The sequence below is a fragment of the Delphinapterus leucas genome, chromosome 6 (genome assembly GCF_059928025.1).
Source record: "Delphinapterus leucas isolate spDelLeu-1000000601 "Yukka" chromosome 6, BTC_Dleu_Yukka2, whole genome shotgun sequence".
Lineage (NCBI taxonomy): Eukaryota > Metazoa > Chordata > Mammalia > Artiodactyla > Monodontidae > Delphinapterus > Delphinapterus leucas.
This window is the reverse complement of record NC_143134.1, coordinates 71990607-72004162: the sequence shown is the minus strand read 5'-3', so window position 1 is coordinate 72004162 and position 13556 is coordinate 71990607. Positions and strand designations below refer to the sequence as shown.

The following is a 13556-nucleotide window of genomic DNA, read 5'->3' as shown; positions in this document are numbered from 1 at the left end:
CGCCTGGAGCCCGTGCTCCGCAACAAGAGAAGCCACCGCAATGAGAAGCCCGCGCACTGCAATGAAGAGTAGCCCCCCCACTCACCTCAACTAGAGAAAGCCCATGCGCAGCAACGAAGACCCAACGCAGCCAAAAATAAATAAAATACAATTTTAAAAATAAACAGACTTAACATAACCTTGAATAGCGTGGCTGGTAGGTAATAACACCAATGTGCATTTAAGAAGAATATTTGAAATTCCATTGCAAACCATTCATTTTCATGAATCTCTCTTCTGTGCTCTATCTTTTGTTGTCTTTGACAAGTAAGCTCAGAGATAAAAATAATACAAACCCACCAGCTTCCTGGGTCCAACCAATAAAGGTAGACTTTCACCATCCCTGTAATGTGTCAATCTCCCTTTTAGGCTAAGGCAAATTTGACAGCACACAGGGAAATTGTTTTAAAAATCATGGTTGTGCTAAGCGTGGGAAATATAATCTTCTAATACTAAAATTCTTTTTGTTTCTCACATAAGAATTTACAGCTTTCACAATGCATGAATATGGTTTTTGGAGTAAAGGTGAAACTGTAGTATACTTACATGCAGCAGGGCAGCCAAGAGGATCTGGGCAATTTTCCATATTTGCTCTGTAGATATGTAGTACAGACCACATCAGAAAGGAGAGGACTTATTGGGGCAGGTTGTATTTTCCAAAAACGGCCACGTTAGTATTCCCAGTCCCACATGTTCTTGTAGAACTTGCTACTTACCCATCAAGAGATAGAGTCCAGTTTTCCTCTCTCGGCACCTGGGCAATGCTTTGCGACTACCTTGAGTAAGAGAATGTGAAGAAAGTGATGCTGTGTGACTTTCAAGGTTAGGTCATAAAAGCTGATACAGCTTCCACCCGGCTCTCTCTTGGGACACTCACCTCTGGAACCCAGCCACCATACTGTGGGGAAGATGAGCGGCCGTATGAAGGGCCACAGGTAGGTGTTCCAGCCACGGCCCCATGTTGGTCCCAGCCAACAGTCAGCATCAACCACCAGACACGTGAGTGAGTGCCCTTCAGATGATTCCACCTTCCGCCCGCCAGTCACCCCACCTGATGCCAAGTAGAGAAGGGGCAAAATGTCCCCACCCACCCCACCCCACCCCAGCTGCAAATCTGTGAGCAAAATAAACACTGTCATTATTTTAAGTTGCTGTTTTGGAGTGGTTTGTTCTACAGCAACTGGAATACTTGTCAAGTGTCTTGATTCTATTTCATCTTCTGTCAACAGCTGAAGTCACTTTTCACCAGGAAAACCACCTAACAATCATTTAACTATGACTCCATCTACAATGATTCATATACTACGGTACCTGACTCTCCCATAATAACCGCCCTTTATCTACTAGGCATTTGGTCACTGCTGGACTGCCATCATGTGAGAGAGCTATGCTTGTTTAACTTGGACAGTGCAAATTTTCTTTAAAAATTATAAAATTAATCCATACTCATGAAAATTCAAACTGTACAGATTTTTAGTAAAAGAAAAGGAGTCCCACTTTGATAGTTCACTTCCACTCAATCCCACATCTTTTTGAGGTGACCATACCAAATCCAGTGTGCATCCTTTCAGACCCTTCTCTGCTTTTCTTTACCTTTATACGCACACACTCACACACTCCTAAACACAAGTCTTGGACATTTACCTCCGTAGATCATGAGTTTCTTTTTAGTATGTTGTTAAAGCACAATCATCATACATAATATTGATGAGAATTGTGATCGAGACAGAAAGATGATGACGATGGTTGCCATGTTTGAGTTCTGACTGTGCCAGGTAATGCAGAATATGGAGACCTTGAAACTGGCAAATACTCAAAAGGCAGGGCTTTTGTTTCTGGAAAACCAGTTGTTAAATTTACCAGCAAGGACCATGTTTGTCTTTGCTTATTAATACAGCCCCAGCACCTAGGACAGTGTCTAGCGCATGGAAGGCTCTCAATAAATATTTGTTGAATGAACAAATGAATGAATGTTTTAATCGAGCCTCACACAGTATTCTAATTGATGTACTTCTGAAATGAATGTGACCTACCAGTTTTATGAATGAGCTTAATTCCAAAATATAACTGCTATTTATTCTTTGTTTTCAGACATTTCTTTACCTGGATAATTGGATTACCCTCTCTGTGGGCCACCAGAGCCAATGGCATGGCTGGAGCATGCATTTCACAGGAAGGCACAGTTCCCCAGTGGTCAAGTGTTCATGCAAAGATAAATTCATACCTCATAATCAAAAAGTACCATCCTTTCTTCCTTCGTATCTTTTGACAGCTTTTGTTATATTAATGGTTTCTTAGGAGCGACCTGGTCAAGGGAAAAAAAAACATACTGAAGTACACTTATACTGTGGGTATATGTGTATTCACACAAGCAAACCTGGGCATAGCTAGATCTTTCTGGAGGAATCTACATACATATATAATAAATAATATCTTCTTTAAACAGAACTGGTAGGAGGGTTGGCAGGAGATGAGGAAGAAAGCATGAATAGTGAAACATAAAAAGGATAAGAATCCAGGCTTTGTTCTCTGTCAGCAGAAGAAAATCATACCTGCAAGGTGGTTATCTGCCAAATTAACCAACTACCCAGATAAATATAAGCAACTTATGTACTTTAGGCCTAAAAGACTCAAGGCAGTGTGGTAAAGATCAGGTGGGGAACGAAACCATTCCCGGAGAGCAAAACTATGGACATTATTTAACCCTCATAACATGCTCCAGGTTTCAGGTCACTGACAGTAATTATGATTTGTAGAATGATAGACGTCTACGTGGCACTTCCCCAATTCCATCTCTCCTCAAAATACAAGTGCTTCGCAAAGCATATTTATCTTTTCAATTAATCTTCTTGGCTTAAAAGAAGATTGTGGGCTCCAACAAATTCTTTTGCGTCAGGCTGATCTGAAGGAGATGAAGGATAGTGGTATTGGTGTGGGTTTACTCACCAATTATTCTTTAAGGCTGCTTCCTTCCAATGCTGGGCTAACAAACAGGCATTTAGTTGAATTTTTTTTCTTTCCCTGTTTTTTGGGAAGTTCCAAGAAACATTAGGAATCTCTGTTCTGTCTCTGTGAAAAAAACTCATTAGGGTGTTATATATGATGGTGTGGCTTTCATTTATGAGAGTCATACATCACCACTGGAAAGTAGATATCCTGTGATTCCTTGCTCCTGAGACACAGCAATAATTTCCACCACTGAAAATGCAGCCATCATTCTGGTGGTACTTTCAAAGGCACTGGAAAAACGCAAAGAAGTGAGGAGAAAGCCATGTATTCCCCCTGTAGAAATCAAAGAGAATGAAATTAAGGGAATGTCTAAGAAAATTTCTAGCATGTCAAGGCTTTTTCAGATGAGCAAAATAAATTAACTTATCAAGAAACCTTGACTTACTTCACTTAGTATGATAATCTCTAGGTCAATCCATGTTGCAGAAAGTCAGACACAGAATGATGAATATCATATGATCTCACTCATATGTGGAATCTAATTTTTAAAAAAAGACACAAATGAACTTATTTAGAAAACAGCAACAGACTTACGGATATTGAAAACTTAGTTACCAAAAGCGAAACGTGGGAGGGATAAATCAGGAGTTTAGGATGAACAGACACACACTACTATATATAAGATAGATAACCGACAAGGACCTACTGTATAGCACAGGGAACGCTACTCAATATTCTGTGATAACCTATATAAGAAAAGAATCTAAAAAAGAGTGAATATACGTATAACTGACTCACTGTGCTGTACACCTGAAACTAACACAACATGGCAAATCAACTATATTCCAATAAAATTAAAATGTTAAAAAAAAAAACTTATCAAGAAATCTTAAATGAAAGAGTAGAGAAATCAAAGCAGGGCACATTGCAAAAGTCCAAGGATGAGTCAACATTAGAAAAACCTATTAGTATAATTCACTAAATTATAAGTCAAAAGAGAAAAACAGCTTTCTCCTCCTTCTCATCTTGTCCCCCTTCCCTTCCTGACCAATTCAATCCAAAAGCCAGTAGCTAGGGCCAAGAAGAAATGGGTGTGTGTTAGAACTTGAGTGTGGTGAGAAGGGCAAACACAGGGGAGAGAACAGTGGTGGTAGATGGAAGACTGGTTTTACACAGGGTCTCATCACATAGGTAACGCTCTTACTGATAACAGAAATCAGATTTCTTACTCTCAGAGGAGGGAGTTACAAATGTGGAAATGCAGAACACTCAAACTTATGGAGTTGGAATGGGGTAAAAGTATCTCTATAAAGTCATGGTTTTTGACACGTGGGTGGATGGATAAACACAGATAATACAGAAAATCACATACATATAAGCGTGTGTGTAGGTACACAGAAACCTACATGTATCCTCTAGCTCAGTCCACTGAGAGGGGTTTGGAGCAGTGAAACCCCAAAAGCAGCGAGCATACCTTAGAGATCAACTCTTAGTTTCTAAATAACATTTTCTCCTAAGAGGAACTGGGGCTTCTTGGGGAAATGGCTGATTCTAGGGCTGGGGAAGGCAAAGTACAAAATGAACTAGAGCATCTTCTTATACCAGAGAGTAAGGGATCATTCACGGAATGAAGGGGATACACTAAAAGGACACAGACACCAGTTTGACGGGCTCCCGTGGGTCAAATCTGGGATAATTTGACATCAAAAAATTAATCTGAGTAATGGATCATAACATGACAAATTAAATATGAAAGCATGGGTTGGCACTAACATAATAAATGAATACACCTTTGATAAAGAATGGGATTTTTATACCCTTTCAAGGTATCTTTCCACAAAATAAAATTATTTAAAAGGGAAAGGAATAACCCCACAGGAGAGAAACCTGACAGATAACACCTTAATCAACTGATCAAACTGAACGTCATCAGTAATGGGACAAATCGAAATCATGTACCACTTGATAAGATACAATGTGAAGAACACAACCTAAAATTGAGGAACAATCTACAAAAGAACTGGCCCATAATTTTCAAAAGTGTCAAGGTCAATAAAGCCCAGAAAAGACTGAACAATTGTTCCATATTGAAGGAGACCAAAGGGACATGAGAAGTAAATGCAACATACAAGTCCTTTCTTTAATAACAGCCTTATGAAGATAAAATTCACACCACATAAATTTCACCCTTTCAAAGTATACATTTCAATGTTTTTTTACTACAGTCACAGAGATGTGCAACCATCACCACCATTTAAGAACATTTTTATCACCCCAAAAGAAACCTTGCACCCATTAGTAGTCACCCTCATTCCCTCTCCCAACACTCCCCAATCCCTAGGTAATACTAATCTACTTTCAGTCCATGGATTTGCCTATTCTGGGCCTTTCATATAAATGGAATCATATCATATGTGATCTTGACTAACTGGTTTCTTTTGCTTAGCATAATATTTTCAAGGTTCATCCATGAACCTTGTATCATGTATCAGCACTTCAATCCTTCTTTTCTGGCTGAATAATATTCCATTGCATGGAGATACCACATTTCGTTTACCTATTTATCAATTGATAAACATTTGAGTTGCTTCCGTTTTTGGACTATCATGAATAATGCTGCTATAGACATTTGTGTATAATTTTTTTTGTATGGACAGCATGTGATTCTGAACTGGGTGTCATTGCGAAGTGGCTGGGACGTTTGGCAGAACTTGAATGGGATCTACAGATCAGATGATAGTAGTGTTTCGGTGTTTAGTCTTGGCGGTTGTATTTTGGTAACGCAAGAGAATATTTCTTGTTTGTAGAAAATATACACAAAACTATTTAGAGTTGATGGGTATTATGTCAGCAGCAAACTCTCAAATGATTCTGGAAAAATAGTCATTTGTACTGTACTCACAACTTTTCTCCAAATTTGCAATTGTTTCAAGAGAGACAGAGAGCTCCTGAGAGACCACATTCATATAAACAGATGCTAAAAAATACTTGAGAAAATTCAGGAATTACCGTTAAATTTTAAAATTGTAAAAATATCTAATACATGGATATTTACTTAGCAAATACATACTTGTTTTGACACGTATCTCACACCAAAAGCCAGTATCATGTTTAATAATTAAACTTTAAGGTATTCCTAAAGTCAGGAACAAAGCAAGGATGCCCATTACCACCACTATTATGTAGCACTGTTCTTGAATTTCTAGCTAATACAATAAGACAAGAAAAAGATATGAAATTCAAAATTAACTTAAAACACATTTCAGATGAATATGAACGTTTAACAAGCTTACCAGTTAAATAACACACACACACACACACACACACAAAAATATAACTTTTCTATAAATCAAGAATAATCTGACAGAAGACATAATCCAGAACACATCCAGTTATAATGAAATACAAAACTAAAAAGCAAATAAAACTGAGAAAATTGTTTGGGATAAATATTCTTTGCACTAAAATAACTACTCTAAGCCATCAAGCCATTAAGAAAAATTAAAATGCCCTAACAGAAAAGTGAGCAACAGATATGAATAGTTAATTCTCCAAAGGATAAAGTTAAAATGGCAATAGACAAGGAAAAAAATGTTCACTCTCACTAGCTATTAAGATGCAAATAAAACAATGGAATAGCACTTGTTTTTGTTCTTCAAACCATCAGACATTTTTATGATTATGGGTGCAAGTGTGTAGAAAAATCAAGTGTTCTTATTGTTGCTAGTAACACATCCATATTAGTACAATGATTCTAGAAGACAATATGACATATACAAACAAACGAAACAACTTCAAATGTCATATCTTTTAGCTCAGTAATTTCACTCCTAGGAACTTACCTTAATAAAAAATGTATATATATTTAGGTTCTTGACTCACAGACATGGAAAACAAACATGCTTACCAAATGAGAAAGGGCGGAGAGGAGGGTTATATTAGGAGCTTGAGATTAACAGATACACAGTACTATACATAAAATAGATAAGCAACAAGGATTTACTGTATAGCATAAGGAACTATATTCAATATCTTGTAATAACCTATAATGGAAAAGAATCTGAAGAAGAATATATATATAAAAAATCACTTTGCTGTACACATGAAACTAACACAATACTGTAAATCAACTGTAGTTCAATAAAAAAATTAAAAAAAAAATTTAGGTTCATGGATGTTTATTAAAGCACTGATCACAATGACAAAAAAAAATCAAAACCTAAATGTCCAACAGCAGGGCACTAGTTGAATAGTCTACGAAGTTTTGATATGATTAAATATGTAGCTAATAAAAAGGTTGTATGAAACACGTTCACAGAGGATGGTTCAGTGCCATTGCAAAATGCCACTGACAATACATATGCATCCCTGTGCATAAAAACAATTAGGCTTACGTACATCAACATGTTAATAATGGTCACTTTGCTTGTTCACATTTTCCACATTTCCAAATATTTATTTCGTAACCAGAAAAGAAGTCATCACAGCTTCTTTTTTTAAAAATAAAAATAAACTCTGGAAGTGCTAGATGAGTCAACAGCAAGAAAAAACAGGGCTTTTTCTTATCAACCAAGTTCATTCTGAATCTAAAGTCTCACATGGCTGCCAACCAACCAAGACTGAGGACTCGCTGGCAGAAGTAGAGAATCAACAGCTAGGTAGCTAATAAACCCATTTTACATTTTGATGTTTGGACAAAGCTTGGAACATTGTGAGAGGTACACTTTAGGAGAGGTACACTGTTTCCTGGGAGAGTCCAGAGGGTTCTGTGATTAATAGCTAAAGGAGATGAGGAGATTTAACCCATTGAAGAGGAGAGTTAAGGGGAAGATTCTTCAAATTTCCAAGTGGCTATCATGAGAAAGAGAGATTAGATTCATTATTGTAGTGGTTCCAAAAATAGATCAAGGACCAACGCACAGAAATTTCCCAGATAGCATCTAGGGACAAGGCAAAACTCTTCCAACAATCAGACTCACCCCACAAAGGAAAAGGAGGTGAGGCACACCAGAGGTCTTCCTGCAGAGGCTTCCAATTACTTTTCAGGGCTGTTGCAATGGAGACTGCAGCCCTGGGTAAAGAACAGACTCTAAGACCTTGCAGCTCAAAGTGAGGTCTGTGGGCCGATGGCATTAACATCACCTGGGAGCTTGATAAAAAGTGCGGTTTGTTGCTTCCATCCCTAGACCTAATGAATCAGAGCCTGTATTTTCACAAGATCCCATGTAATTCTTATGTGTATTAATGAGTGAGAAGCAGACCTGGAAGATACTCTCTAACTCTCCAGTTTCTCCATCTGCTTCGGTTTTCAGAGTCTTCTTTTGCTACTCCTCTTCCACGTGCTCTTTCATGGTCTACTAAATAACCATGTAATAATTAGTTAGTAATGGCAGCAGACCTGAGGGTGATTTGTGATAGAATGGTATAATGCACTTCCAAATTAATATAATCTGACGAATGATTATATTTCTTATTGGTGGGCATTTATAGCGGGAGGAGTCCTACTGACATCCACTGACAGGTAAATGAGCGTGAGCGCAGCCATGTATACTCTCCTTGAACCCAATGAATGAGAGCAAATCAAAAGCTCTGCCTTCCTATATTGATTCTCATTCACTAGTCCTACACTCTAGGCAGCAATTTTAGGCTGCCTTTCCACCTTTAGGACTAACTGCAGAGGGGACAATGGCATCCTGCCTTCCAAGTATCATGTGTGCATTCATTAGTCCCGTCCTCTGGGACAACCCTATTCTTGTACAGACATAACTTTCCAACTCTCCACAGCTGACAGTCTAAAACTTCAAACAATAGTGGAAACATAACCAGACCTCAAGTATAACACAAGAACCAGAGCATTTAATGACAACTAGATGTTAAATGATGGGAAAATTCGACCTCGCTTCTCTGGTAGCTTTTTCTTCCAGTCCCCAACTCCCCATACTTTATGCTGTGGAATAACCAACTGCTTCCAGTGCCTCATAAACACCATCCTTTCCACGCCTTCCTGTTACCTCCATCTGGAATGCCCTTTAGATTTGTCGTTGCCTGGATAACCTCTGCTCATCCTTTAAGATTCAGCTCAGGATGCATCTGCTCCTTCAGGAAGCCTTCCTTCAACCCCAGGCTGCATGACGTGCCTCCCTCCTACACCCCGTTTGAACTTCCATTGTATCATCTTAGACTAAGTGCTATCCAACAGAGATCTTTAACGGGAGCCACATAATTTTTTTAGTAGCACAGTTTTTAAAAATGAAAAAGAAACAGCTGAAATTAACTTTAATTATGTGTTTTATTTAGCCCAGCATATCCAGAATGTTATCATTTCAACAGGTAATCAATATCATATTAAAAATTATTAATTAGGTATTTTACATTCTTTTACCATTTCAAGTCTCCAAAATCCACTGTGTATTTTACACATAGAGCACATCTCAATTCGGACCAGCCACATTTCAAAAGCTTAATTAATAGCCACTCATGGCTAGTAGTGACTGCACTGGACAGCCAAGCCTTAAACTGAAATAATCTGCTTATGGGTTTGTCTTCCCTACTGGAAGGCAAGCTACTCAGGGGCGAGGTCAATTTCTTGCTTGTAGTTTCGTCAGTGTTGCATCAGTGCCTGAGATCTATTGAGCACTCAGCAAATGTTTGCTCAACGAAACTGACCTGAAGGTATTTTGAGAGAACGTGGAATTTTAGCAGCTGCTCAAATGTAGAGCAGCTTATGTGTACTTATAATAATAATGGTGATAGGAATAATGGCTAATATTTTTGTCTTGGACCTCGTTCTATGCTCTTTAAACGTATTATCTTGTTGAGTCCTCACAACAACCCCATATACTATGTAGCATTACAACCTCTGCTTTTTGGATAAAGAAACGTGCCTCAAATCATACAGCTACTAAGTGGAAGAGCCAGGACTTACCGAAATAGTTATAGAAAAACAAAGTAAATGACAATTAGATGCACACACACATCGCGTAATGAATAAAAAGTCAAAAATAAACTATATTCACAGATATTATAGGCCTACTTCGATAGGTAGACCTACCCTTGAATCTCCTTCACCAACCTCAGCAGCATCTTTTCTGGGGCTTCTTGATCTGCTGAGTTTTGCCTTATCCGGGGGTACCTCTTTCCAAGTTTCTGAACCAACTCCTTCTGGCTTGAAATTTCATACCTTTCATACTTGCCTTCTAAGCTACTTGCATCCTGCCTGTCTCGTCAAAATGGCAGCGCTTTTCACAAGCCACTCCAGTGAAAAGTCACCTTTCTCGGTGCCTAATCTTCTCCCAGGATATGGAGAGAGAGTGGGGGCATAAACTGTTTTCCTCCACACGCTGCCCCCAGAGGACCCCTCGGTCTCGCTCACGTGGCCTGGGGGAGGGGGAAGTGAGCCATCACTGCTGATGTGCGCTTTGTGTAAGGGAACTAGGCTGAACTGTGCTTAAGAAAAACGATGCAGATTTCAAGTTTTGTGTGTGAGTGTGTACAAAAATTCCATTATCTCTAAACCACAGGAACCAGAACCACATCTGGCAAAGGAAATAAAGCTGGAGACGCGAGGAAAGAATAGATTAGGAGAAGCCTTGAAAACAGGCCGCCGCGTTTAGATTTGATGCGGTGGGAAATAAAAATCCCTGGAGGGTTTCTGAGCAAGGGAGTGATGTGATGAAAACAGTGATTAAGGAAGATGAAATGCAAGTGGGACAAATCAAAGGGAGGGACTACGGGAGGCAGCCTTCCGGGCGCTGGAAGGCAGGGAGAGCGAAAGAGAAAGCATGGGGATTAGGGGCAGGAACCAGGATTCTCTATGAATTAACACATGCCACCCGGAAGTCACTTTACTACCAAGTTACCACCAGTTTTTTAGGCTCATCCCCTATTTGGGAAGGCAAAAATCAACCCACAAGGAGCTGAATATTGTCATTAAAATGACAATAAAATTTCCTCTCTGTGAATATAATGATTTAACTGTATGTGTGCCCTGCTGAGTAAATGAGCTTTACCGTGAGCCTGTAGAACGGTTTGCAGGGCAGAAATGGAGCTCAGAGAAATTTATACTAAGCCCTTATTCACCAAATAAACAAGCCAGTGAAAACAAAGCAATTTTTTTTTTTTTTACAGAGAAAGACAAATATCATATGATATCACTTATATGTGGGAAAAAATTAGACAAACATTTACAAACCACAAACAGACTGACAGACATAGAAAACAAACTTATGGTTACCGAAGGGGGCGCGCATGAGCAGAAGGGATAAATCAGGAGTTTGGGAATAATAGATACACACTACTATATATAAAATAGATAAACAACAAAGACACACTGTATAGCACAGGGAACTATATTCAATATCTTGCAATACCTATAATGGAAAAGAATCTGAAAAAGAATATATATATATATATATATAATAGACAATGTTTATATTTTATATATATATAAAACTGAATCACTTTGCTATACACCTGAAACTAACACAACACGTTAAATCAACTATACTGAAAAAAACCCCGAAATTCTTTAAAGCAGCCTCACGTGGATGAAGCCCATGGGACAGGGTAGAAATGGCTGTCCCCAAGGTGGCAGCCCCAGCCCAAGAGCGCCCCAAACTCACTGCCCCACAGGACTCTGAAAGCATCCTTTACAAGTCAGATTCTACAGTGGCAGAAATCCGCAAAGAACTTGGGTTAACCAACACTATTTGCCAACGCCCCATGCCCTAAGCCATCATGTTCTCTAATTCTGGCTGCAATTTTACATGGTCCAGAGACTCAAAAGTTATTTTCATTCCAGTTTAGATCTGGAAAGAGCCTTGGAGAATATCTAAACCCTAATATCTTAAAATATCTAAAATAGTTTAAGAATATTTTCAAGCTGCACACAATGGAAATACAATGGATAAATAGCAAAATGAGCTCCTTGGGTAAGGACTGTTGCGAAAGGCCCAGAATTCCACCTGCTCATTCTCTTCCTTTCGCTACCCTAGCCCCTCTCTCCCCGCAGCTTGCACACGTTACGGCAAACCCTGAACCCCTCTCCAGGACCTTGGGGCTGAAAAGAAAGCAGTCTGCAAAACACTGAAGAGTCCACTATTTTTGTTTTGCTTCCGCTTCTTGTGACAGGTGAACAGATTGAAGCCCGGAAAGCTAAAACGGGACTTCCATTTCCAGCCACTAAATAACTCAAAAAGCCGCATCTTAGAAACCCCTACAATGCTGGCTAAATGCAAATATCCATTTAAATGCATCAAATGAACTCACAAAGGCATAAACTCCTCAATCTGAAAACGGCTATAACGTATGACCCAGCAATTCCATGTCCAAGTGTGGACCCCAGAACAGTGGAGATGCACCACTGGGTCATGGAATCATTTAGTAAATTGCAAACAGCATATTTTTTGGTGTGTGAAATAGACCAGACCAAACTGGATTATAGCCGAATAGACAACAAGGGTGAGTAATTATTCTGAGAAATTTTATTACACATACACTGTGTATACACACAGACACACAGAAATGTAGCACACGTATGTGCTGGGTTTCCATGTAAAGTGTATGTTTAACTGTGGGCGTAGACAAAACATTTTGAAAAAATGCTATTTTTGAGAAGCTTTTGTATGTCAGTACAGGAAATAAACAAGAACACTCATGGAAGCATTGTTTATCATAGTGCAAAATTAGAAACAATCTAATTATTCATCAACAGGAGAATGGAGATAGATATAGATGGATAGAGAGACAGACTGACGTCTGTTCACAAATCATTACAATATATAGTAGTTAAAATGAACGGATCAGAGCTTTGCTGCTGAAATCTAATGCCAAATTAAAAAAAAAAAAGTTGCAGAATGATATGCACGTTGTATTTAAAGTTATTTAATGTTTTAAAACATGCAAAACAAGAGTACCTATTGTTGAAAACATGTATACGGAAGAAGTATGAAAGCACACAAATTCAGGACAGTGTTAAGCTCTGGGGTAGGAGGAAGGGAAATGGGGTTAAGGAGGAATCCACAAAAAACTCAGCTAGGTCTGAAGCGAACTCATCCAAATGTCAGGATTGCCTAGAACTCGATGGTGGCACACACAGTTCTGCTATTATATTCTCCCTATTTGTTGTTGTTGTTTAAAAAAAATTTTTTTGTAAGTCACAGATACTTACCTGAGACCAGATGGCTGACGGGTGGGGTCATCTGGAAGAAACCCAAGCAGGACCCCGAATCTGATTTCCATTCCAGTCCTCTTTCCACGTGGCTCTCAGTTCAGGATCTGCCTGCAGATGCAGGATTTACATCATTTTGGTGTTAATCTTAGTAACTTATTTTTACCGAGAGATACTGTTCCTTACGGCCCATCAAGGCCACATCTGCCCTGGCCAGAAAGAGCACAAAGCGCACTTGCTCTGTGAGGCTGAGCTGTTGCTTCACAGTTTGTCACTTGGCTCTGTTTTCCAGCTTCGCTCATGCATTGCAACAAAATGCTGAGCCACTGAAAGGCTGGTAGAGAGATGATCTAAACATGCCAAAAGTATATGCAAAAAAAGAGAGAGAGAGAGAGAGAGA

At 39.0% G+C, this 13556-nt stretch overlaps 1 protein-coding gene across 1 annotated transcript in view; it reads right to left on the bottom strand.

Moving 5' to 3' along the window:
* Positions 1-12452: 12452 nt before the first annotated feature.
* The window catches only part of LOC111174636 (uncharacterized), a 102876-nt gene continuing 101772 nt past the window's right edge, over positions 12453-13556 (bottom strand). The window contains exon 5 of the mRNA XM_089912632.1: positions 12453-13506. The gene's annotated coding sequence lies outside the window, so the exon portion shown is untranslated. The remainder of the gene's footprint in view (positions 13507-13556) is intronic.